General features: G+C 34.7%; 1 long non-coding RNA gene across 3 annotated transcripts in view; it reads left to right on the forward strand.

Moving 5' to 3' along the window:
• The window catches only part of LOC122238418, a 99,522-nt gene that overhangs the window by 12,264 nt on the left and 59,436 nt on the right, over positions 1–27,822 (forward strand). Inside the window, exons 3-5 of one of the 3 annotated variants that reach the window (XR_006217335.1) lie at positions 7,294–7,349; positions 7,505–7,581; positions 17,161–17,290. This is a non-coding gene — a long non-coding RNA (uncharacterized LOC122238418). Of the gene's footprint in view, positions 1–7,293; positions 7,350–7,504; positions 7,582–8,825; positions 8,960–17,160; positions 17,291–27,822 lie in introns of those variants that run through there. The other 2 variants (XR_006217337.1, XR_006217336.1) reach the window with 2 other exon arrangements.

Below are 27,822 nucleotides of genomic sequence, written 5' to 3' on the forward strand. Positions count from 1 at the left end.
ACAGACTTTGCAAATATGTTCAGGGTTAAAGCTACTTCAACTCTTATTTCTTCTGTAGTTTCTTGCTTTCCCTGACATTTTTACTTGATATTAGGTTACCAACTGTATTTTAGAATATTAAAAATAGTAAAAATTAATATTAATATTAGTAATTTCACCATTAATATTAAATATTTTTAAAACTTAACTTTTTCTCTGAGAAAGGTTAGTCCAATTTCTTAGATCCTTATCCAAGGATAAGGATCATTCTCTAAAGATATATGCAGAAAATATAACATATATATGAAAAATAATTACACTTCAAGCCCTAAGTAATAGGTGAGCTAATTCCTTTTGATACTGATATACAAAAATATACAGAAAGTAGTTAGAAAATATTTTCCATGGTCCCAATAAAATTGAGAGTATGGCATCAATTAGAAAGAAGAAACTATTTAAAATGTGGAAGGACAAGAAGAAGAAAAATCTAATTTAGGTATTTATAGAACTTATGAAGACATTTGATAGAGGATAAGATATCTGCAGGAACATGAGTTCCCAGATTAAAACCATACGTAGATGATATAAGAAGAAAAAGAAAATATTTTAAAAACATAGAGGAAATATTCAAATAATGAGCCTGTAAATAAAAAGGCATTTCTGAAAGAGGTATATTAATTTGGCTGAAGGAAATTATTTAAAGCAAATTTTCTAAAATCCTGATATATGGAATAAATGGTCTTAAAACTAAAATTATATAGTATGTTTATGAAAATAATTGAAAATCAAATCACAATTATGAATGACCTGATGGGATTTTAAAACATAAAAACATACAATCATTCAAGAAAAAATTAGAATATTAACAATGAAACCAAAATCTAATTTATCTTAGCCTTCTCTAATATCTCAAACATTTATAAAAATAGTAAATAATTATACAGGTTTAAGAAAAATGTTAGGATTCAATTACATAGAATTTGAATATGTATAATCCAAAAGTACACACACATACACACAACACACACACATTTGAAATAATATAAACAGTAATTTAATTGCTGGAATATGAAAAAAATGAAAAGTAAAGCACATTGAGATCAAGGACTAAAGAAACAAATATATTTTTTTAGATAATTACTTGAAGATTTATGCAAAAACAGTAAAAATCAAATCTAATATTCAACAAATAATTGAGATCACAAATATTGGGGGATAAACTTTCTAAATTAATTACATTATGTATAACCTTACAATCCATATAAATATTATTCAAGATTGTTAACCAAAGTAAAATTTTTACCTGTATAGAGTTTTTTAATCTTTACAGAAAAAGTTTGAAGGATGTTAAAAGGAAACACGGAAGGAAAAGAAGGAGGAAGAGCACAAATAAATGAAAAAGAGACAGGTCTGATGAATTAAGTACTGTATTTATAACCTCAGTCTAGAGTAAGAATTAGTAAAGTTATTTAAAGAGTGGAGGAATGCCTAGACCTATATTTACAGAAATGACATTCAAAGAAATAATTTTTTGTCACTGTTATAGTTATTACGTATAATTTTTAAGTTGCACTTTCTAAACTTTAAGATAAAATTGCAAATAACTAAGAGCAGTACCTCTAAAGTCTAATCATGGCAGAAAATAATTGAAAACAAAAAATATGGATCTGAGATCAAATGCAGAACTAAAAATAAGTTGCATATATGCCTACAAAACATAATGGAAGATCACAGAAATAACAAATAATATAAAATATATGTCAAAGTGTGGAAAAATAAATCTTCCTTTTAAAGGCAAGTTAACCACATAGTTTACAATAACAATTCACAGTAATATCCTGTTCAAAATAATCTGAACAAAAACAAAATTTCAAAGAAAGGCTAAAACTAAATGACAAGCAAAGATTTATCAAGCAAACATTAAAGAGAAAACTGATGTGGTAAAAAATTACTATCAGAATAGAGGAGAAAGCAAAGATCTGATAATGGGATTTAAAAAATCGTTCTATATTGATAAAAAGATACAAATCCACAAAAGCCTGCAGCAATCATGAACGTTTTGCTGACAAATTATATTTCATGAAAAATGTATAAAGTAAAATCATTACAAATAAAAAAGAGAAACTGAGAACACAATTGTCATCAGAGAGTTTAGCATACCATTACAGATCCATGGCAGTTCACACAATTCTAATGTATGAAGCATACAATTTTAGATCCATATAATAAATAATGTTAGAATAATTTCAAATGTTTTATTCTCAACAAAAACTACCTGAGGAGAGTTTGTTTTGTAACTGCCACACTAAGCATGAAAAAGGAGCACAGAGGTGAAGTTTCTGGCACAACTGCCTATAGTTTTGGCCTTCCCCCACACTTTTTCCTCATTGGGCAGATGAGCAATCATGCAAAATTATGCTGTGCTAGACACGAGTTAGAGGGCCTGATCAGCTCACAATTTCCACTTCAGAACCATCTCTGGAAATGGCCAGCCCACCCCTGGCTCAGACACTGCTACATGACCTGCCACCTAACAATAGCTGCTTTATTCTTGGGACTCAAACTCAAAAAGAAAGTTCCCCTTACTCTCATTGATCAGACATGTGAAGCCAGAAGCAGTGACTTTTATATATCCCTAGCCTTGATTGTTTAGGAGGGTAACTCATTATTCTATAAAAAACCCACCATCTGTGATTCTGTACACTGGTTACAGCATTGGCTCTGAAGTCAAAGTCCTGGGTTCATATTCTGGTTTTACCAATTAATAGCCATATATGTACACACACACACACACACACACACACACACACACTCACCTATACATTAAAAGTGATCCTCTTAGAACTTGGTTAAAATTTCTATGTGTTAATTTACTTCATTTTAAAAATTATTATGCAAGGGAATATAATTGAGTTTATTACTTCTATAAGTTTTTTTCGTCTTGATTATTACATCTATTCTTCAGGAAATTTGAGGTAAGGCACAAATGAATAAATGTGCACATGTGTGCATACATATGTGTGCCCAGGGGTTATCGTTTGGTAAGTGAGAAAATTTTGAGTGGAATGAAACTTGAAAATCCATTTGGCTTAAGTATAGGCTCAACCCACTTCCTGTTACAGGAGTAAAAGTGAACTAACCCAATCAATAGTGTTTAAATCTTCTACAACAAAAATGTATTTCTCACTCAAGCAAATGGATACTTCTCAGAAATTCTGCCTATTCTTTCCTTGGAATATTATCTTTCTTTGGCTTTCTTGATAACACCCTCATGCTTTTCTGCTCCTTTTGTTCATATTTTTAAATCTGTGGTGCCCTCAGGGCTCTGTTGTCATGCGTTTTTTTTCACATTGCCTGAGAAATTTCCTTCAGTTCCTTAAATTCAACTGTCAATACATGCTTATATATTTCAGTCATCTACCTATAGTCTCAGCACCCACTTTATTGCTTCCATTTCTTGTTTGCTGGAATACTGAATTTCTTGTGTCTGAAATTGATATCATGATCTCACCTCTAAGCTTTTTTTTATGCTTGTCTTATTATCTTAATGAAGTACATCCCAGTCCACTCTACTTCAAGTCAAAACTACTTGGGAGAAGCCACATTTAATCAATCATCAGATTCAGGGGATTTGATTCTACCCCTTCTAGATCTCTTTATTCATTCAGTATTTCTGCATCCATTCTCCTAAGTCACAATACCTCCTCTTTGGGTTTCTATATTTCCCTGCATGATTACTGCCTTTAGTATACTGAAGCCAGAATAACAGTACTAAAATGAATATTCATGTATAACTTTATAGTGATAGTGATACAGTGATAACTGATATAATTTCATTATATTAGTTGTTTAACTGAGGTAAAATCCAAAATGTAATTTACCATTTGACCTTTTAATGTGTACATTTCAATGGCTTTAATACATTTTCAGTGTAGTGCAATCATCACCATTACCTCATTTCAGACCATTTTCATCCCCTTAAAAAGGAAACTCCATTGCCATTAAGTAGTCACTTTATATTCTCTCATTTACCAGTCATGGCCACCATCAATCTACAAATCATGTATCTGCAGATCTATCTCTATGGATTTCCCTCTTCTGGGCATTTCATGTAAATGGAATGATGTAATATGTGGCCTTTTGTGTCTGGATTACTTCACTCAGTAGGATGGTTTCAAGTTCATCCACGATGTAGCACGTATCAGCACTTTACTCCCTCTTATGGCTGAATAATATGCCATTTTATGGATATACCACATTTTGTTTATATATTCACTAGTAGATGAATATTTGGGGTGGTCCACTTTGTGACTATTGTGAATAAAGCTCTATGAACATTGATGTACAAGTATCTGTTCAAAAACCTGTTTTGAATAATTTGGGGTATATAACCAAGAATGAAATTACACCTCATATATCAATGCTTGAGCTTTTGGAAAAACTGCCAATTTGTTTTCTAGAGCACTAGCATCATTCAATAGTCTCACCAGCAATCTATGAGAGTTTCAATTTCTCCACATCCTTGTCAGCACGTATTATTTTCCTTTCTTTCACAGCTGTCCTAGTGGGCATGAAGTTGTATCTCTTTGTGGTTTCGGTTGGCACTTCCCTAATGGCTAATGATGTTGAGCATCTTTTCATGTGTGTATTGGCCAAATGTATATCTTATTTGAAGAAATGTCTATTTAAGTCATTTGTCTAATTTTAAATTGGGTTGTTTGTCTTTGTGTTGATGAGTTGTAAGCATTTTTATATGGTCTGGCTAGTAGGCCATTATCAAATACATGATTTACAAATATTTTGATACATTCTCAGGGTTGTCTCTTCACTTTATGGATACTGTCTTTTTTTTTTAATGTTTTTTATTTTAATTTATTTTTGAGAGAGAGAGACAGAGAGACAGAGAGACATAGTATGAATTGGGGAGGGGCAGAGAGAGTGGAAGACACAGAATCCGAAGCAGGCTCCAGGCTCTGAGCTGTCAGCCAAGAGCCTGATGCGGGGCTGGAACCCATGAACCACGAAATCATGATTGATCTGAAGTCAGACGCTTAACTGACTGAGCCATCCAGGTGCCCTAATTGATACTGTCTTTTAACGCACACATGTTTAATTTTAATAAAGTCCAATTTATCTTGTTTTTTTCTTTTGTAGCTTGGGTTCCTAATATCATATTTAAGAATTCATTGCCAGATTGAAATTCATAAAGCTTTTCCCCTATGAGTTTCCTTATAAGAGTTTTAGAATGTTAGGTATTAAATTAAGGTATTTGATACACCTGGAGTTAATTTTTGTACATGGTGTGAAGTAAAGGTCCAACTTCATTATTTTGCCTTTGGTGATCCAATTGTCCCAGCACCATTTGTTTGAGGGATTATTCTTTCTATGTTGAATGATCTCGGGACTCTTGTTGAAAGTCAATTGACCATAGATGTATTGGTTTATTTCTGGATTCTCAATTATATTCTATTAATCTATGAGCATATCCATATGCCGGTATCACACTGTTTTGATTACTGCTGCTTTATAGTAAGTGTTGAAATTGGTAAATGTGTGCCCTCCAAATTTAGGTTTCTCTTTCAGGACATTTTTGGCTATTCAGGGTTCTTAAAATTCCATATGAATTTTATGATCAGCTTGTTTATTTCCGGGAAAAAAAGGTACTTGAAATTTTTATAGAGGTTGTAATGAATCCATAAATATTTCATGGGAGGGGCACCTGGGTGGCTCAGTTGATTGAGCATCCTACTTTGGCTCAGGTCATGATCTCGCAGTCTGTGAGTTCGAGCCTCACATAGGGCTCTGTGCTGACAGCTCAGAGCCTGGAGCCTGCTTTGGATTCTGTCTCTCTCTCTCTCTCTCTCTGCCTCTCCCGCACTCATGCTCTCTCTCTCTCTCTCTCTCTCTCTGTCAAAAATAAATAAACATTAAAAAAATTCATGGGATTATTGCTATCCTAATTGCCTTCTAATTAATGAATAAAAGAGATATTTTTTATTTAGGTATTTGGTGCATAAATCTTATATATTCTTGTTCTTTTACATTAAAGTCTGCATTTTTATATTTTTTAATTTTTTTTTAGAGAGAGAGACAGTGGGGGCACACATGCATATGCGTGAGTGAGAGAGGGGCAGAGAGGGAGAGAGAGGAAGAGAGAGAATCCCAAGGAGGCTCCACACAACACAGAGCCCAATGTAGGCCTCAGTCCCATGAACAGTGAGATCATAATCAGGAGTCATGCTTAACCAACTGAGCCATGCAGGTGCCTCTAAAGTCTTCAGTTGTAAACAATGCACCAATAACTTGAATTTGTGGTGCAACAGTTTATAGTATATTATTTCTAGTAAACTGACGTACTAAATTCCTAAACTGGCTTCCATGGTTTCTAATGAAAAAATCAACTGTTAATCTTTTTGAGGATCTCTTGTATGCGATGAGTCACTTCTCTCTTGCTGCTTTGAGGATTTTCTCTGGCTCTGGCTTTCAAAAGTTTTATTATAATGTGTTTCAATGTGATGTCTTTGGGTTTATCTGACCTGGGACTCGTTGAAATTCTCAAATATGTAGATTCATTTAATTCATCAAATATGTAAAGTTTTTATCATAATTTCTTCAAATATTCCTTATACCTCTCCTCTGGGTTCTCTTATCCATATCTGGGTATACTTGAAGGTGTCTCACAGATTTTGTAGGCTTTGTTTACTTTTCATAATTCTTTTTTCTTTCTGCTTTTTATTTATTATGTTTTTGAGAAAGAGAGAGAGAGAGAGAGAGAGAGAGAGAGAGAGAGAGAGAGAGAGAGAATCTTAAGCAGGTTCCATGCCCAGTGTGGAGCCAGACACAGGGCTCAATCTCACGACTGTGAGATCATGATTTGAGCCAAAATCAAGAGTCAGACACCTAACCAGCTGAGCCACCCATACACCCCCTCAGCTTTTTATACTGTATAATTTTGTTTATTAATGCTCTCTACTTAGTGTGACATGGTTCTCACTGTTTCCTTTAGTTCTTTGAACATGATGATTTCCTTTAGGTCTTTGAGCATACATAAAATAGTTGGCTTAAAATATTTTTCTACTCAGTCCAATGCCTAGAATTTCTCAGATAGTTTCCATTCATATTTTTTTTTTTGTTTTCTGAAAGTTTTTGCCATTTTTTTTTCACTGCTTTTCTGGAAGAATGCCTTTGGACCCTATTCCACCATTGTTGCTGAGGTATCCCCTATAGTTTACTTTAAAATAAATTATTTTTGTCCCAGTTTCTATACCATAATTTTTATAAATATAAAAACTTAACTTTGATTTTCACTTTCAGGTCATCTTTTGGTACTCATTAACATTATTTGTGAAATACATCTCACCGTAGGTGAGGTAAGTTTTGCATTTTCTCTCCCTTCTTATGGTTATATGTTACAGCTAAAGTTAGTCATTCAACTTGAGAGCACTGGTGTATTTTCATTTTAGGTCAAGCATTTTACTACCTGTTGAGACTTCACATATCTCTGTCTTCCTCCTCTTTCCCCCAGCCTATCAGAGAACAACAACTGAGATGGTGGTTGTTCCATAGCTTGGACTTCTTACTGACTGCAATAATCAGCAAAATGTAAGTGAGAAATAAATTTTCATTGTTCTAAGTCACCAAAATTTTGGGAACTGTTACTATATCATTGGTTTTCAAATTTTAGGGTCATAGGAACCCATCATACTCTTTGAGTGTTACTGATGACCCCAAGAGCTTTTGTGTATGTGGATCATATCTGTTATGATATAAGAAAATAAAATAGAGACTTTAAAATATTAATTACAATAGCAGTTATAAACCTTTTGAATATTTCATTACATTAAAAAATTGCTGTTTTATAAAGAAAAAATAAATAACATTGTGCTATATTTTTAAAAATCACTTTTATATTTGACTTCATGGAATATTACAGGATTCAACATAGTACGATATAACATATTATCCAGCCTAACTCTATTGGACCTTTGCAAAAGAATCAGAGTGAAAAAGACAAATAACATTTTACTATTATTATAAAAAATTTTTACCTTAAAAACCCAGTGAAAATTTCTGGGGAATGTCCAGGGGTAACCTATAGCATATTTTGAGTTAGTATAACAAATAATCTAAATTGTTAACTCACTGACATTGGTTCACGAACAAGCATTTGCCCACATCAAACTAAATCAGAACTACCATGTGAAAGAATGTAAGATTTGAAATTACTATCACTTTACATTTACCATATAGAGCCCAAGAAAGAAATCAATACAACAAAAGTCTAACCTGTGAGATCAGTCTATTGACAAAAATATTTTAGACTTGAACCCAGTCATGACTAGTATTATACATACCTAGATTTTAGTCATGTTATACATTGATATATCTTTTTTGCTTTTAAATATTTGAGCCAAATTTTCTCTGAAACTGGTAATCAAGAAATATAACTGGTAATCAAGCCACCTGGGTGGCTCAGTCCGCTGAGTGTCCAGCTCTTGATTTCAGCTCAGGCCATGATCCCAAGGTCGTGGATAGGATCAAGTCCCACATCAGGCTCCATACTGAGCGTGAACCCTGCTTAAGATTCTCTATCTGTCTGTCTGCCTTTCTCTCTGTCTCCCCCTCTAACTCTTTCCCCTACTTACGTGCTTTCTCTCTCTCTCAAATAATCATAATTTAATAATAATAATAATAATAATTATTATTATTATTATAACTGATACATACACTCTTTCACAACAATAGATAAACTAAACTACAGAATTACCCATGGGTTCTCACTAGTCTCAAGATAAAGTCCAAGTGTATAAAGCCTATTAATATTTGTCCACTGTTTACTTTTTCAGCCCCATCCATTTCTTCAACATTCCCTTTCTGAGACAGAACCATGAATTAATTTTAGTAATCAAGAGTGCCATTGTCATTTTCAACCTTGCTGACTTTGCACTTGCCTCTGTAATCATCTCCCCAATTCTCTAGCAAGCTGTAATCATCCTTCAACCCTCAGCTTAAAAGTCACTTCTTCAGGTAAAATTTCTCTGACCCTTCAAAAATTTTTTGGAATATTTTATCTATTCTTTTCATAAAACTAGTCATATTGTATTGCAATCATCTGTTTGCTGGTTAATTCACTCTTGAACATTGAGATAATTCATTGATTTATTTCTTTATTCATTTATTATACAAATGTTTGTTAATCACCTATCATGCTACATTATAGGCAAATATTGGAGGGCAGGACAGACATAGCTTTTGCCTTTAGGAAAAATATTTGTGTATTTAGTATTTTCTTTAGGAGATTTACTCCCAAAAGATAAATAAAGAAGAGTTGTATTTCTCCAAATTCTGCATCCACTTTGGCATGTCAAACCTATGTCACCACTGGGTGATGGAAAATATTAATGAGAGCCCAATTCTCTTCTATAGATTTTCACCATTTTCAATCATTAGAACAGTCTAATTTTTGTTTTGAGACTGAATTGTGTTCATTATTCAATACAAACTCATTTACTGTTCAAGTTTCTTTTCCTCTACCACCATCACCCTCTTAAAGTTGAGCCTTCTGTATTGCTAGAAGCTTGAAGGGGAGTAGAGGCTATTCTTCAAATACCTTCCCTTCTTGAGGAGTTTGAGAAAGAGGACTGCGTCTTTATTTGACCGAGTGTAAGTTTTGTTCCAGAATGGTGTATGAGGCCTAGAAGTGTACATGCATTGCTCCCATCATGCTCCCACAAATGAGGTCACCCTTATGAGTTGACTTCTTTGGCATGTATGTTTGTCTAATGAACTTTGGCTGCATGTTTTGGTATAGTTCCAAAGGGTTTAATATATTATTTTTCTGTTATACATGCTTTCCTGCCATGATGAGGCAATGCTTTCTTCCAAGTAATTTTAAATTCCCCTATTTCTTCTCTTTATACAGTCAAATGTGAGGCTTGTTGATACATAGGGCTCCATTTAAAATGCCAACCAGGGGCAAGTACTGGTGGTGGTCGGAAGTCTGTGCTCCCGCTCTACCAGCCTCTCTCCATGCTTTCCCTCTCCAGTTGTTTTGTTATTTTATTCTGGAAGCATAGGGGAATGTTACTAAATGTGCTGTCTAAACAGATATCTAACCAGAGAATCCTAGACTTCCATTCTTGCACTATCAGTATTTATAAGTTATTTCCTTTGGTTCCCACTCCTACATTTTTAACTTTGTTTTAAAAGTTTTATTAATGACATTTTCAATCATAAAAAATAAAGACAATGGAATAATGAATTTCCACATATATGTTAATAGTGGCTTGAATAATCATTAACTTAGAGCCAGTCTTGAGGACCTTGCCTTCAACTTTACAACTAGGAGGTGCCCCTCTCTCCTTTCCATGTCCAGCAGACTCTCTCCACAAACTCCGCATTTCTAAAGTACCTTCCTCAGCTCTCTCCCTAATTATTCCTTTATATTGACTAGAGTGTAAGCTGTAAGGATGGGTGTTAGGAAGAGTTCTTTGAACTTGTATCTCACTCTAAAGCTTGTGGGTAATGACTGACCCCAAACAGTGAAGACTCTTCTGAACTTAGAGAGTATGGAGTTCTTTTTCCTATGAGTCATATGCTTAAAACCACTAGAAAGTTTCTATTACACATATTTTTCAATAAAGGATGATAGGTATTAGGAAGCATCAAGTTAGGGTGCTACATAAACACATGTCAGAACTTCTAATATTTGCTAGGGGTTAAAAAAGACCTCTTGAATGGTCATTTAGGTCTAGAAATATATACACATATATACATATATATTTTTTCAATATATGTGTGATCAAAGGAGTAGGAATTGCATTACCAAAGAATGGAAATCAAGGACTGTAAAAGAGATCATGGCTTTGGAGGGACTAAAGGCAGTTCAGAATGTTGTAGCTTTAGATTTAAAATGTTTTAAAAATGTTTTAAAGCAAGCAGAGGTACAATATTTAGGAATAAAACTAAGCTCGCTTAGTTTACATTTAAGCTATATGGGATACAATTCAGTTTTAAATAGGAGGGAAACCACAAATTTACTGACCTAGCAAGGTTAAAAACAAAAAGGGCAGAAAATCCAGTTAATATACATGAATATAAAAGGACAGGTGGGAATATTAATATTAGATAAGTGTAATATAAAGCCAAACATTTAAATGAAATAGTTATAACTTAATTATTAAAAGACATGATTTAAAATAAATACTGTAATCTCTTAAAAATGTGAAGAACAAATAAATATAAGAGAAGAGTTTTAAAGTTACAGCCTGGTCAAAATGTCTGTGGAGGGATGACGTTAGGCCAGGACACATACTCACAGAAAGTGAGAATAAGTATTTACAACTTTTATAACAATTTGACATTATTACAAAAATTTTATCTTATAAATGTATTGATCTTCAATGACTGGAATTTTTTTAAGTTCATTTATTTTGAGAGAGACAGAGATAGCACGAGTGGGGGAAGGGCACAGAGAGAGGGAGAGAGAGAATCCCAAGGAGGCTCCCTGCTGCCATTGCAGAGCCGGACCCAAAGCTTGAATTCATAAAAACGGAGAGATCATGACCTGAGCTGAAACCAAGACTCAGACGTTTAACCAACTGAGCCACCCAGGTGCCCCCTGGAATTTTTTAGTAGTCTTTGGCTACAAGTAGTTTGTGAAATACTAGTTTAGAATAAAATCATAATCTCACTCCCTGCCACTCACTACAAAGGGATGCAGTGTGATTTGAGGCTTTTTGGAAACTCTAATTATCCCTTCAAATCTTTTCAATTCCACCTGGAATTACTAATGATGTCACAGTACATAGAAGAAGAGCAGCTTTCTTTCAAGGCTGTACCCCTTCTAATTCACGGAAGTTATGAGGCATAGCTCCTGAAAGAATCAAATATATATTGGGCAAAAAAAATAAAAAGACAGGAGGGTGGGTCCAAAGATCAGATGGGCAAGCCTAAGTGCGCACTTAGCTGTAGTGTTACAGGAACTAAGTAAGACATTTGTTTGAGACCTGAAAGAATGAAAGTAGAAGTGACTGTGACTTCTGTGACTTGCTGTGACTGAAGAGCAATGTGCAAAGAAGGCAAGAGGTAAAGGAAGCTGAACTGATATGTGTCTTCACTTTGTTTGGGTCTGTCACAAATGTCTAACCCAAGATCTGGACTCAAAATTATATTCTTAGGTATGCTTGGATCACCATCATCAAACTCTATCCAGCTGCTAATGTACAAAAAGAAAACCTCAGTGAACTTCACTGAAAAAGTTCAGCCAAGAAAAGTCTTTACTGAAAAGAAAAAAATATTCTCTGATTTTTATTGTATTTGAGTCTAGTTTAATTCATACTCTTATCTATGGGAGGAAAAACAGGATGAAATAAAACATTTCAGGAAAAAAGAGCTGATATTTCTGTTCTTGTAGTTAACAGTGATCTGGTGCAAGTACTGAGTACAAACATGACAAGATAGCCCCTTGTGGAAATTGAGGTAGAGAAAAATACGTGCCTAGCAATGATGCATTAATTTTGCCACTAATACATCCCCATGGAAGCAGCTACTATCACAACATTAGTTACATGATTTAAAGCCTTCTGACTCTAGGTAGATGAGGCTTTCTGCTAAGATGAAAATTTGGAAAACTTGCAGAGAGCAAGTTTCCTTAACTTCATAGTTCTAAATGAGCACCATGGAGTATTCGAGAAGAATGAAGGAATCCAATATGGATTAACAACATACGCAACATTGTTTTGTTATGTAATTCCAATGCTAGAGTGACATCTTGATTCAGAACCCTGTTTGGCCAAAAGAGCCATTTTTTTTATTAAAGAGGTATGAAAGTATGAAGGTATGTATTTCTGCTGAATAAGGAATTCAGAAAACAGACCTTTAAATTTACTAGATATAACTTGCTAGTATTTTTTTTATTTTTTCAATATATGAAGTTTATTGTCAAATTGGTTTCCATACAACACCCGGTGCTCACCCCAAAAGGTGCCCTCCTCAATACCCATCACCCACCCTCTCCTCCCTCCCACCCCTCATCAACCCTCAGTTTGTTCTCAGTTTTTAAGAGTCTCTTATGCTTTGGCTCTCTCCCACTCTAATCTTCTTTTTTTTTTTCCTTCTCCTCCCCCATGGGTTTCTGTTAAGTTTCTCAGGATCCACATAAGAGTGAAACCATATGGTATCTGTCTTTCTCTGTATGGCTTATTTCACTTAGCATCACACTCTCCAGTTCCATCCATGTTGCTACAAAGGGCTATATTTCATTTTTTCTCATTGCCACATAGTACTATGTGGCAATGAAAAAAAACTTGCTACTAATTAAATTACCAAGTATCAATATTGTCAAAACTTTAACAGTTTAAAATTTTTTCTAGATATGCCAAAAATTTTATTCAATTGAAAGAAATGAAAAACTATATAATTTCTAAAAAGAATTCTATAACATGAAGTTTTGAAGAACAATGTATATGTATTCATCAATTTCTTTGGACCACAAACACTGTTACTGAGAGTCAAGTTTTTATTCTTATTTGTCATTTAAAAAAAATCTGGGGGCTCCTGGGTGGCTCAGTCGGTTGAACATCCAACTCTTGACTTTGGCTCAGGTCATGATATTGTAGTTCATGGGTTCAAGCCCAAGGTCAGGCTCTGTGCTGACAGTGTGGAGACTGCTTGGGATTCTCTCTCCCTCTCTCTCTGCCCCTCTCCCACTCTCCCTTTCTCTCTCTCTCTCTCTCTCTCTCTCTGTCTCTCAAAGTAAATACACAATTTTTTTTAAAAAGCAAATGTAACTTTAAAAAAGGTAAATGCATTCATTTTTATGTAAAATACAATAGTAGAGCTTCTTCAGCATAAATATAACCACAACTTGTTAGAGGTAGAAAAATGTCCAAAGAAAATACTGTATTTCCCAGAGAAGTCAGAAATGACCATTTGATGATAAATCCTAGCCCTGGTCATTAACACTAATGGGAATTATAGGAAGGGATTTTAGGCAATACCTTAAAAATTATTTGACCCCGTTCACAAGTAATTTTGTACCACTTTCTCCTCTTCCTTCTTCCTACCTGGAAATCATTCATTATGGTTAGGACTGCTTGGGCCATTTCAAAACAGGATGCAAAACTGAGAATATGAATCAGGATTAAAAAATGGTAAGAGATGAAAATTAGGACCCTGAGGCAATGGTGATGTTATGGAGCCACCACAGTAGCCCTGAACTAATAAAATATGAACTTTTTTTATGATAAAGAAATATAAAACTATACATTGTTTAAGCCATTTCTGAGAAGGCAAGTGTATCTCTATAACTTGTAGCCAAACAAAATCCTGATATACAGTTAAGTTTGATAACTAGTTATAGCTTTAGAATAAATATTTTTCAGTTAAAAATTACCTCTATATAAATATTTTTAAAATTTATTTCTTATTAACTTACATTTATGAGCACATTTTAAATGCCAAGATTATTCTAGATACCAGGGATTCAGTAGTGAAAAAAACACAAAAGCCCCTGCTTTCTTAGTGCTTTTACTCTAATGAATATAGATTAAAATTAAGCAAAAATGCATGTAAAACTTAGGTATTAACAAGTGCTGTGGTAGAAAAAAATAATGATGGGAGGAAGGAAGGTGATGGCATGGAGATGCGCTGATATTTTATGTTAGATAGTCAGGATATTTTTTAAATAAGGTGACAGTTGAGCAGAGGCTCAAATGTTCTAGATGTGCAAACAGTGACAAGAAAGGACCTGGGCCCAGTGCATACTTACAGAATTAAAGAAACAAGTCTACGTGAAAGAGAGAGTGAGTTAAGTGACATGATAGTTATATTCTTAGATCAGCTCTTCTCTACCTTTAATATACATATGAACCAATCGGAATTCTACATTTCTAGTCAACCCATCAGGGAATAATAATGTGCTGATCTACCAAAAGTCAGCAAGGTTTTAAGTGAAATTATTGACCTCATTCTTCTTTCCTTCTTGTACTCACAGTCTTTGCAATATAGTTTTGCAGTTCCTTTCACTAAAGAGATAGAGTATATTTCTCTGCCCCTTCATTTGGGTACAGCCATATGAACTTAATTTGGATAATAAAATCAGGTACAGGTGATTGTGTTCCCATACAGAGTCTAGGCCTTAAGAGTCTTGATGTGCTTTGGGGCACCTGGGTGGCTCAGTCACTTAAGTGTCCAACTTTGCCTCAGGTCATGATCCCCCAGTTCGTGGGTTACAGCCCTGCATCCAGCTCTGTGCTGACAGCTCAGAGCCTGGAGCCTGCTTTGGATTCCATGTCTCCCTCTCTCTCTCTCTCTCAAAAACAAATATACATTTAAAAAAAAGAGTCTTGAAATGTTTTTGCTTCCCCCTTAACTATATCATTGCCCTGTGATGAGAGACATAGGGAACCTAGCCTAGCCCAGCCTACATCACTGATCTCCACCCAACCCACAGATGTGTGACAAAGCCTACCTAAAATTATCAGAGCTTCCCAGCCAAATACATCAGTCTATCAGCAACAGACCCACGGTCACATGAGCCTTAATTAGTCATTTAGAATTAAGTCACTGAGTTTTATACAACAATAGCCTACCTGTACAATACACACATTTAAAGGAAATTGCCATGGGGAAATTTAAACAGTAAATCATTATTTATTTTTGGAAGTCTACTCATTGTTTAATGTATATTTATGATCTACTCAGAAGTGTGAAATACAATCAATCAACTATGATCTAATCCAAGGTCTATTGGGGCTTGTTCATCTTTAGAATCATACTTATTAAATAGAATTAATCAGGCTATGACTTCTATCATATGTGTAAAATATAAAGTACTTCTTTTGAGCAAGAAAGAAACTGGTTTTTTTTTTGATAGAAAATAATAGTTGAATAAACTGTACCCTTTTTGTTGTTGTGGTTTATTTATTTATTTTGATAGACAGAGGGACAGAATCAGGGAGGGGGGAGAGAGAGAGAGAGACAGAGAGAGAGAGAGAGAGAGAGAGAGAGAGAGAGAGAATATCCCAGCATGGAGAAGGAAGCTCCATGCTGTCAGTGCAGAGCCTGATGCAGGGCTTGGTCTCATGAACCATGAGATCCTGACCTGAGCCAAAATCAAGAACCAGCTGCTTAACTGATTGAGCCACCCAGGCACTCCTTGAATAAGCTGTACTCTTATAAATTCTTATCATCTTAAAATATGAAAGCAAAAAATCATGTTAATTTAAGATTACACATTTGTAGGAATTAATCAACTCAGATTTCTATCGTGATCTTTGTGTAGTATCTTACTATTATTTAGCCTAAGTATAAAATGCAACAATCTAGAAGATTAAGAAGTGGTGTTGAATGAGAATATAGATATTTGTGTAAATACGGGAATATATATGTATTCATGTATGTACATATTTATATTTATGTATCTATACTTCTTTTGCATGTTCTTTGAAAAGCCCTAGAAATATATGCAACCAAGTGGCAATGAACACAGTTAATCTGAGATATTCTCCACCTGAAGGAATAAGGTATCCTTGGAAAATGGCTAAGAAATTGCAAAAAGTATGAGAGAAACATAACTAAAGGATACAGGATCCAGCTTCAAGGGGCTCACATTGGCCAAATCTGTGAAAATTTGAACAGCAAAATAAGGAAGAGAGTAACAGGATGTTCACTGAATCAAATAGGAATCTTTCATTGCTTATTTAAATTCAGTGTCTTCCAGCTTTGTCTAATGCATAATTCCTAATGCCCCTTTGAATTAATAAGTAATTTGAAGGGAGAATATTATTTATTCATTTATTTATTGTTGTCCCTAAAATTAATTACAAAAGTGTCAATAGTAAGTGTACAGCATTTTATTCCATGAATATTATTTTACTCTCTTAATTATTTTAATGTACAAAATTTCTCGGATTTGGTCAGTGGAAACCCATTCAAGTTGGGTTATTTTGATATGGAATTTATGCAGGAAATTGGCTTATGCAATTGCATAACTCTGGATGGCTAAGTGGTCCCTTTAAGGTCATGTTTCAGTGTTGAAGGCTGTGGCTTGAAACTGATAGGTCATAGGACAGGAAGAGAAGATCATGAGCAGGAAAGAATCCCAAGAAAACAAGCTAGAACCTCATGACAGTCAACTAAACCCATGTCCATTCTAATTGTCTTTGTCCTCGGTGATAGAATATTCTGCAAATTCTGGTGTCTTTTGATCATGGAGCTAAACACACATACTTGTCCCAGGAGTTAGAGACACGGAAGAGGTATTCAGGAAAAGGCAGAATGACTACAGGCCCAAACGTTGCTCCATGCCAACAAGGTAAGTCAGCAGATTGGTGGCTGTAATTGTGTCAGCTGCAAAAAGTCATCTTTCTCACCGATACCATCCAAATCTCACAAGAATCTCCCTTGTGGCCCATCCTAAACAAAAACGTATAAGGAAAAGAAATTTGGCAGAAGTTTCTGAAACAACCTTACATTTGATGCCAGAATAGATCATAGCAATGACTGTATTGTGAGAGTTCACATTAACAGTCAGTGACGGAACCACTGAGCTCTGAATCCTGGAAGTTCTGCCCCCTACATAGGAACCTAGAGGTCTAAGGCATCCATCTAACTACCATAAGTAACAAGAAAAGAATATGAACTAACCTATGGAAAGATGGCCAAAACCAAAATTAGCCAACAAAGAAGACCAGAAAAATGTGGCCACCATGGAGATAAAAACTATAACCCTGTATCTCAAAATAATTTAAAGAAACAAATTGAAATACAAATTTTCAAGAACGCTATAAAGCCAATGCAGCCCATTTCATAAAAGAGATTGTGGGAAAAGCAGAGAAGGTAAAAAGAGAATTAAAAAACAAAAACCAGAGCACTGGGCAGTCGGTTGAGCGTCCAACTCTTGATTTCAGTTCAGGTCATAATCCCAGGGTTGTGTAATCGAACTTCAGCTTTAAATTTTCAACAAAGAAATTATAAAAGAAAATGTGTGTGTATATGTTTATATAAAATAAAGGATAAAAAGTATAATAATAGGGGAAAGAAAGAAGAAAAGTAAGGAATAAGAGAATTTGAGCAATAACATAAATAATTATAGTTTGGACTATAACTCATAGAATAACATAAATAAAATGAGTCTATACTAAAATAAATAAAAGATCACTTGAATAAATAGTTGGGGTAGGTAGAAGGGACAGAAAGATTTCATTTTTAAAATGTTGAGAGAAAGAAAAATAGAAAGTTTCCATTAAGCAAGCCCCATAGTATTATTTGTTGTAAGCTACATCCAAGGATGGTTGCTACAATAGTTTGAATGTGTGTGTCCCCCCTAAAATTCATATGTAGAAATGTTAACACCCAATGGGATGGTATTAGGAGGTTATGTCTTTGGGAGGTGCTTAGACATTAAAGTGGAGGCCTCATGGATGGAATTAGTACTCTTATACAGGAGACCCAACAGAGCACCCTGGTCCCTTCAAAATGTGAGGATGCAGTGAAAAGTGGGCATACTGCAACCCAGAAAAGAGCCTTCACCAGAATATAACCATGCTGGCACTTTGCTCTTGAACGTCCAGCCTCCAGAACCATGAGAAATAAAGTTCAGTTGTTTGTAAGCCACCATTCTGTGGTATTTTTGTTATAGCACCTAAAAGAAAGGTATTAATATTAATAAGCAGATGTTTGAGGAAAGGGAACATATTTGCATGACTTCAAAGTATCTCCCCCAATTACTAATTCCAAAGCGAAAAATAGTAACTTCATTGTAGAGAAACTTGGCAGATACTGTCTTAAGCTGATCAAAATTAATATCATCAGTAAGAAGACAATCAAAATCACTTCCTTTAAGATATAATACACAGAGAAGGGGACATTTCAGTGGTATTTTTTTGCCAAAATACACACCCTCAATCTAATCATCAGTCAGAGTACATAAGGGAAGGAAAGAAAAATAAAATAAAAACAAACAGGGAGGCAACAAACTGGTTGCAGGAGGGGAGGTCGGTGGGGGCATGGGCCAGATGGGTGACGGGGATTAAGGAGTTCACTTGTTGGGATGAGCACTGGGTGTTATATGTAAGTGGTGAATCACTAAATTCTACTCCTGAAACCAATATTACACTATATATTAACTAACTTGAATTTAAATAAAATCTTGGGAGAAAAAAAAGAATATAAACAGACAATCCATGAGAAAATAAATGCACGTGGAATGTTAACCTATTGCAAAATGTTTAACCTTACTCATAATATTGGAAATGTAAATAAAACTACATTTAGACCAGCAATGATAGACTAAGAAATTAGGACTGACCTTCAAACTGCAAGTGAATAGAAATAATTACAAGGCAATGCAGAACTAAGGGGCTAATACTCAGGGAAGGAAGAAAAATCAGGCAGGTACGCATGGCTCAAAGGCTTCTGCCAGTTCTTTAAAAGAAAAAAAAATGTATTCAGGAACTGATAAGAAGGGGGAAACTCATAAATAACTATGTTTGAGAAAGAACCATAAAAGGTTATATTCTCAGAAAAAAAAAAAAAAAAAAGAATTGGAAATGAACCTGAACACACAGGGTGGGAAGTCTAGTGGTACGAGATCTAAATCTCCAGTATGATTTTTTTTAGTGTTTATTTTTGAGAGAGAGAGAGAGAGAGAGAGAGAGAGAGAGAGAGAGAGAGAGAACAAGCAGGGGAGGGGCAGAGAGAGAGGGAGACAGAGGATCCGAAGAAGGAGGATCCATGCTGACAGCAGAGAGCCCAGTGCAGGGCTTGAAGTCATGCATCATGAGATCATGACCTGAGCCAAAGTCCAATGCTTAATCACTGAGCCACCCACAGCAGAGAGCCCCATACAGGGCTCAAACCCATGCACCGTGAGATCATGAACTGAGCCAAAGTCAGATGCTTAACCAACTGAGCCACCCAGGCACCCCAAACTCCCCAGTAAGATTAAACTGTTCTAGATCTATTAGTTTCTCTGTCCCCTAGAGAGAACCAATTTAATACATTTTTCAATAAGATATCATCATCCTAAGCCTCAGGTCCCTTCTAACTTATAAATATATACTGTTTGGAACCCATCAAAAAAGAAGGGGTTCTACAATAAGACATGATGACACAATAAAAAAAAAATCAAGAGGAACAGACCAAAGAGTTAACACATGAATTTAACATTAATTGTGTTGTGTTCAAGGAAATAGTTAGAAGACTGATAATTTTTTAGAGCACAGGAACAAATGGGAATTCTAGAATAATGCTAATAAATTAATAACTAACATTGGCTAGCAATATCTTATTTTTAGGTGTTTGGCAGTTATTCTAAATTTTAGCTCCACTCAGCCTTAGGTTTTCCCTTTGTACTGTACCTCAGAGTCTGTGTCTTGCAAATCCCACAGCTATGTTCCATTGTGACTTTTCCCCAAGACTTGTTATCCCGGTGAGGGGATGGAGAGGCCAAAGCAGGTATGCATTTTCTGTGTCAGTGGGTCTCACAGGTATGGTCTTCATCAGTGTTCCTCTCCCTCCTCACCTGCAGTTCTGGGCCTGGCATGTATTACTCCCCCTCTCCCAGGGTTAGATTTTATTTTTAAAACTCCCATTGCCCCTGCTGCAATGGTTTTCATCAGTTATAGCTGGAAACATTGGCATATCTCTCAATTTCTGATAGAACACCCAGAAAAAAAGAAATGAGTAAAGATGAAGAACTGAACAACCCAATAAGGAAACCTGACCTAATTGGAATAGACAGAACATTCCCAACAACAACATAATACTTTTTTTTCAAGTATACATGGAACATTTACCAATATAAAATCCGATATTGGGTCCTAAGAAAGACTCAACCAATTTCAAAGGATTGGAACCATGTGTAGAACTAGGTAAGTTGCAAATAAATTTAAAAAGTGTATTCAGTTAGGGAAGCCTGGGTGGGTCAGTTGGTTAAGCATCCAGGTCATGATCTTGTGTTCTGTGAGTTCAAGCCCCACTTTGGGCTCTGTGCTGATAGCTTAGAGCCTGGAGCCTGCTTTGGATTCTGTGTCTTCCTCTCTCTCTGCCCCTTCCCTGAGCGCTCTGTTTCTCTCTCACTCTCTCTCAAAAATAAATAAGCATTAAAGAAATTTTAAGTGTATTTAGTGAAAAAGACTCATAATTTGGAAGACATAACTTACAAGGTTTTTATACGAAGAAACTAAAATCTCGTGAGTCTCCAAATATATGTGAAAGATCATCCTCTACCTATATAACATGGTTTATATACCGTAATGCAAAAGAGTTATTTATGTTTTTGTTCTCCCATATAAAACAAATCTTTATACACAGTCTTCACTATGAACTATTGCACACTTTAATAGGACAAAAGGAAAAACCATAGTTGGACACACCATGAAACTCATCAATCTTTTCTATTTAGCAGTCATAACTATCTCAATTTTTGGTCCACTATCCCACACCATAATACTATTGTGTTAGGAAATCAGTAACAGCATATTATGTATGGCAAAATGGGTATATTACATTAAACATATTATTGAGAATGTCATTGCATTATGCAAGAGAAAAAATATTCTAGATCAACCAAGAAGATAATTGATTTTACTCTGAAGGGGAACTCCCTATTTTAAAGGGAAAAAAAAAAAAGATCGTTAACTCTAGCACTTTCCTAATCATAGGATTGAACAGGCAGTAGATAATATTTCCAAATCCATATAAAAATCAATTTTGAGTTTGCCATACAATTGTAGGGACGTTCTATGACATTTGGATGTCTCTATGTAGTCAGAAAGAGTTCCATACTTGAGCATAAAAAAAAAAAAATCAGCCTACTTTATTTCTAGTTTACATGAAGCAACAAAGACTTTTTGATAGCTGTATTTCCAAGATCATAATATTTGGCAAAGATTGGCAAAGATACACTTGTAAATAAAAGTCTTCACTCATTTGAAAAGGTAACATCTAAACTTAACTCCCTATCAGAACAACCTATAAAACAACAACAACAACAACAACAACAACAACAACAACAAAAACCTGTGGTATACATCTCTAATGCTGGTTTGATTGAACTGACTGTCACAGCAGGATTATTTTATGAAAAATTTTAGCACTATTTTTTCCTCTTTGGTGAAGAATGTATTCGCAGTAACCTAACAGAAACAGCAGCAGTGACTTTCTAATCAATAGGCAAATAGATTCCTTCCTCTAACCCCACCCACCTGCTTTTAAGCCAATATACAATAGAGATGGAAATAGAGATGGAATTGCTTCTTTTTTTTTTTTTTATTTTCAGAGGATTTACACAACTTATTGACATGTATTTTGGAGATTATGCCAATTATTTAAAAAATATTTTTAAGCTATACAATGTAATGGGAAGAACAAGGAGGCATAAGGCATTCTAACACTTCCAGGTGGGGCCATAAGTTATATTAATTCCCTCATTCTCAGCTTCCTCAGTAAAATCGCTATTATTATAGAGTTATTAGAGTCCAGTGAAATAGAATAAGTCTTCTAGCATATTGCCTGCTAAACATTGGGTAATAAATAAATGGTAGTTTCCTTACCATTATTTTCTTCTGGATTACAATGCAGAATATTAAGGTAGGAGGAGCATTAGCATACTCTATTTTTCAAATAGTATGTGACAATCCAGTCTAATTCAAAATGGCCAACATTTATCCAGTCATTAAAAACACATACATATATTTTTTGGGCTCCTACTGTATGCCAGCCACTGTTCTAGGGTCATAGGGATAATGGTGAACAATATTTAAAATATATATATATATGTATATATATATGTATATATATATATATATACACATATATATATGTGTGTGTGTGTGTATAAATATAAATATAAATAAATAAAAAATAAATAAATATGTGTCTATTAACTTATAATAAATAAGTTAATTGTATGGTATGATAGAATATGTCCTGGGCTATGGGAAACAGAAAAATAGGAAAAGGTATGGGTGCTTCAAAATGATAGGTAACATTTGAAAGTGCAATAACATCATTGAGAAATTAGAGCTAGAATTTGAAAAAGGTGAGGAGTTAGTCAATTAAGTATCTGAAGGAAGAGTTTTCCAGGCAGAAGAAAAAAGTAGTCCAATGGCCCTGAAGAAGAAGCGTCACTGGTATATTGAAGAAGCCAGTGTGGGGGAAACAGCTTGAGCAAGTATGTTTGCAATATGAAACCAGGATGCCAAAGGGGAAGAAAAGTGGAATACTAGAATATATAAGGCCCTTGTAGGCCATGGCAAGAAAGTTAGTGCTTTCTCTTAGTGAAATAGGACACCGCTATAGGGTTTTGTGAAAGAGTATTACGATCTGATTCATAGACATTTTAAATAGACTTGAGCTTGGACTGCTTTGATAAGAACAGGAGCTAAGAGGACAAAGCAGGGAGTCCACGAGGGAGGCTATTTCAGTAACCCAGGTAACAGAAGATTACTCACTCAGACTTGGCTGGTGTATGAGTGTTGACATTTCTGATGTTAACCACCATGGGGAACCAAACAAGTAAAGGAAATACAACCACTGCTTCAAAAACCTTTGAATCTAGTTTCTTAAAATCATTTTCCCACTAAAATATATTCATTTGAACCATATACATTTGCCTTTTTTGTAGATAAAATGGTAAAATTTCTACAGTTTCATAATTTTCTAGCTCATGAGTTCAATTAGGGTGGGGATTTTAATTGATTTTGTTCTCTGCTATATCCTTAGGGCTTACAAATAGGACTGACTTTAGTAGGATCTTAAAGCAAATACTTGCTTAACAAATGAATGGGTTTAATTTTTTTTTTTTTTTTAAGAGAGAGAGGAACAGAGAGAAAGGGGAAGAGAGAATTCCAAGCAAGCTCTGTGGTGTGGAGCTCATTGAGGGGCTTGAACTTACGAACCGTGAGATCATGACCTTAGCCGAAACCAAGAGTCAGACATTCAACCAACTAAGCCACCCAGGCACCTCAATGGGTTTAATTTTTTAAATAGGCTTAATATAACACCAAATTTTGTTATAGTAATTATCTCAGTTTTTCATTCATTCTTCATTTATTATATATCTCCAGACATGAAGGAAATGAAGAAAGATAAAATAGTCCCTACTTTCAAGGAGCTAACTTTCTATTGTAGGACAGACACAAAGAATACAAGCTATCGGTACAATTATTATACATGTGTTATCAGAGAAGTTATCATATAGGTGTTTTGGAAATAGAGAAGGAATTGGTTAACTCTGCCTAGGAGGGTAATATATAATTTGATAAAAATGATATTTGGGTTGGGTTTTGACATATGAATATCATTTCAAGAGTCAAGGAATCAGAAAAATCAGTATATTGCCACATCAGGAATTGCCTCTGATTTCTGGAAATATTTCAGACCATTCATTATTTTTTTAAAAAGACAAAAAATTCACGATATAAGCTATGCCACAATCTAAACCTAAATAAACACACAACTTCATTGTTTGGAGAATTGTTCTGTGTGGTGCAAAATTTACTACTAATTAAAACATAAGACTTTCTTCTTTAGCAATACGTTTATACAAAGACAATACCCTTCTGAAGTGAGTGTCCAAGAAGAAAATGGATAGAAGGAGATCTTTCTTAACTTTGATACCAAAATTCCTAGAATTTATGTTCAGGTAACTATTTACAGTTTAAGCACTTTGTTATAATTTTTTCAAATGAATGTTGCAGGCTGATACATTTAGCGAACAATTTGAAATTAAAGGAAAACTGGTAGGGGTGGCTGGGTGGCTTAGTCAGTTAGGCAGGCTTTAACTCAGGTCATGATCTCAAGGTTTGTGGGTCTGTGCCCACGTCCAGCTCTGTGCTGACAGTGCAGAGCCTGGAGCCTGCTTCAGATTCAGTGTCTCTCTCTGTCCCTCACCCACTCATGATCCGTCTCTCTCTCCTTCGAAAATAAATAAAACATTTTTAAAAAAAGGAAAAGTGGTTAATATGATTCTTTCAAGGAAAAATGTGTAGTCTTCTACAATAGAAGGAGGACAGAAAAAAACAGGATGGGAAATGGAGAGGGAGCAGTGGAAATGGAATTACTCAGAATGACTTTGGACTTGTCCTTGTAAACTTAGAACACTTCAAGTTCTGCCCTGTGTCTGTACTTGAGCTGCTTATATTTTGTCTCTCTTTCTTAACTGAGTACCCTTCTAGAAAGTCCTTGTATTTGGTTTTAAATCTATTGACCTGACTGTCAAAGATTCCTGATAAAAAGCTTTGGGCTGTAAAGCACACACACTTGTGCAAATCATGTGCTTACTTTCCTATGCTCCCTGAACGAATGATGACCTGCATCCCTAAAGTTGTTATAAAACCAAACAAGTACTATGTGTGAGTGGGTAAAATCTTTGGGCACTGATAAAAGGAAAATTCCTTAAGACAAATAAGGTAGCCATTTCATGATACTTGACTCAGTACAATACTGCTCTTAGAAATAGGTTATATTTAGATATGTTGTATTTGCTGACTAAGGAGGACACAACAAACATAGTAAAGATATAACAATGCAATCCAATCTAACTTATCCATGAAGGCAGGAACAAGGCCAATGCAAATAGGTGGGCAACAAGAAGTCTTTAGAACAAAATGAACATGGGAAGAACAATAGTGTCAGATAGGGGAACCTGGCTGGCTCAGTCAGTAGAATATGTGACTTGATTTCATTGTCATGAGTTCAAGTGCCTTAGAGCTTTAAAAAAATGTGGTAGGTAATTGCTGTGATTTCTATTTCTGTGTTTACAGAAGAACTCTACGCAAAGGAGCTTGTAGAGAGGTCAGGTGTCTGATGAAAGCTAGCAAGGGTACTTGGGTTTCCTTCCTAAGATAATAGAAAGAAGGACAAGAGAAAACAGATTTAACTTTTCTCCTCAATTCCAATTTTAGACTTGAATTCTTGGGAACTTCACCCTTAGACAATTTTTTTTAGTGACGAGCACAAAACAGTTGACAAGTTTGCTGTCTGGGTAGTAGTAAACTTCCATTTCTAGGGATAACACTATTTCAGGTTCTTTCACAAATCATAATCATTTTTAAAATGTTAATTTATTTCTGGTCACATAGAGGAATTTCACCAAATACTATAATTCCTGGAGAGCTGATCATAAGCAGAGAGGTCAGGATTCTATACCTTCTCAGTGGTAAGAAATACCAAATACATCCAAAGTTTAAAGATCCAGACAGGAAATAATTCATATATCCTTTTGATGAATGCTTACATACTAAACACTTCATTTGAAGAGGATATGAGTAATATTTCCATGGATTTAGATTAGTAGAATATGAAGATAGTTAAAGACTGTTTATAACACAGTATAATAAATACTTAAAATTGTATGTATAAAAAGTTTATTACTAAGTACTATTAGAATGCCAGAGCATAATAAGAATTTAAGTCATCTCAAAAGATGATGAAATCAAATCTATTTCTGAAGGGGTGGGTAGAGGTCTTATTGGGTAAATTATAAACTGTTAGAAACTAGGTTTAACTGAGGGATAATATTAATGTGAAATCGCAATCAAAATTATCATCAGTGGTATGATATTAAAATTAGAGGACTTTTTTCTTTTAAAGTAGCTCATCTAAAGCATTATTATTATGCATTACTTTGGGAATTAAAAAAAAAACTCAACAAATTAAATGTTAAATACAGAATAAGAGGAACAATTTGCCTGTTTGTATTTTTATAGATACAAGGCTTTCCTAAAAAGCTCAACAGCTTACAAGATAAGTGTGAAACTAACCAGTAGTTCCCAGTGTTGGCTGAGTATAAAATAAAGACTTAGCAATACATTTCGTATACAAGATTATCAGACATTTAGGAAATATATTTTAAAAGTATTTTATCACAATTACATCAAAACATTTACAGATCTAAGAAAAAAAACTTGAAGATAATTTCCTAGACCCATGTAAAGAAATTTTATAATCTATACAGGAATATAAACAGCAATTCTTTAAAAGTAGGAATATAACAGCTTCATAGGTAGAAAGACTTATTAATGAGAAATATCAATTTTATTCTATCTAAATTAAATTCTATGATATAACACAGTTTCAAAAAACCTTAAATTTTATTCTTTTAAGAATAAAAATTCAACTTCATCCTGGAATAATATTTCTCCCAGTGAAGGGAGAAAGATTGAATTAGTATAGGAATATGCTGAAAATTGCTCTAAAAGATATTTTTACAGTGTCATCAAGTTACAGCAATTCAACAATGGACTATTACGGTCTGTCATAGCACGGCTTTTGCCATTCTCCAAATTTGAATCTAGCTAGTTACCCTTACCTCTGACCACTAGCTTTTCAATTCCTCAAACACCACTGGCATGTTTCAACATGCAAATTCTTATACCTCGAACAATATTAATATCACAAGTAGCATGGCTGGCAGCTTCTTCTCTACCAGATTTTATCTTTAATGCACCCTTCCAAGAGGTTCAGATATCCTTATCTTGTTTTCACCTACACTGTCCATGTTTTTTTCCTACCATATTTTTATGTTGCTGCAACACTACAAGTCTCTCCTAGGCCACAGCAACATCATAGTCACAGTATTTGAAACCAAAAGAAATTGTTTGCCTCAGTAGTTTACAGGTAACCCAAGGGCTCAGTAAATCTTCCTCATTCCACAGGCCGCTTCTATTCCTGAATCAATGGTCCTATTTACTCCCCTTTGAATTATGACCCTTGGGATAAAGATTTTAATAACTTAGGAATTAAGACTCTTCATAGAGTCCCATGAGCTCAACTTCTCTCTCTTTCCATGTCTGTATTTTCTGTTTCCTATTGGTAAAATCTAACTCTAATCTG

The sequence above is a fragment of the Panthera tigris genome, chromosome B2 (genome assembly GCF_018350195.1).
Source record: "Panthera tigris isolate Pti1 chromosome B2, P.tigris_Pti1_mat1.1, whole genome shotgun sequence".
Classification (NCBI taxonomy): Eukaryota; Metazoa; Chordata; class Mammalia; order Carnivora; family Felidae; genus Panthera; species Panthera tigris.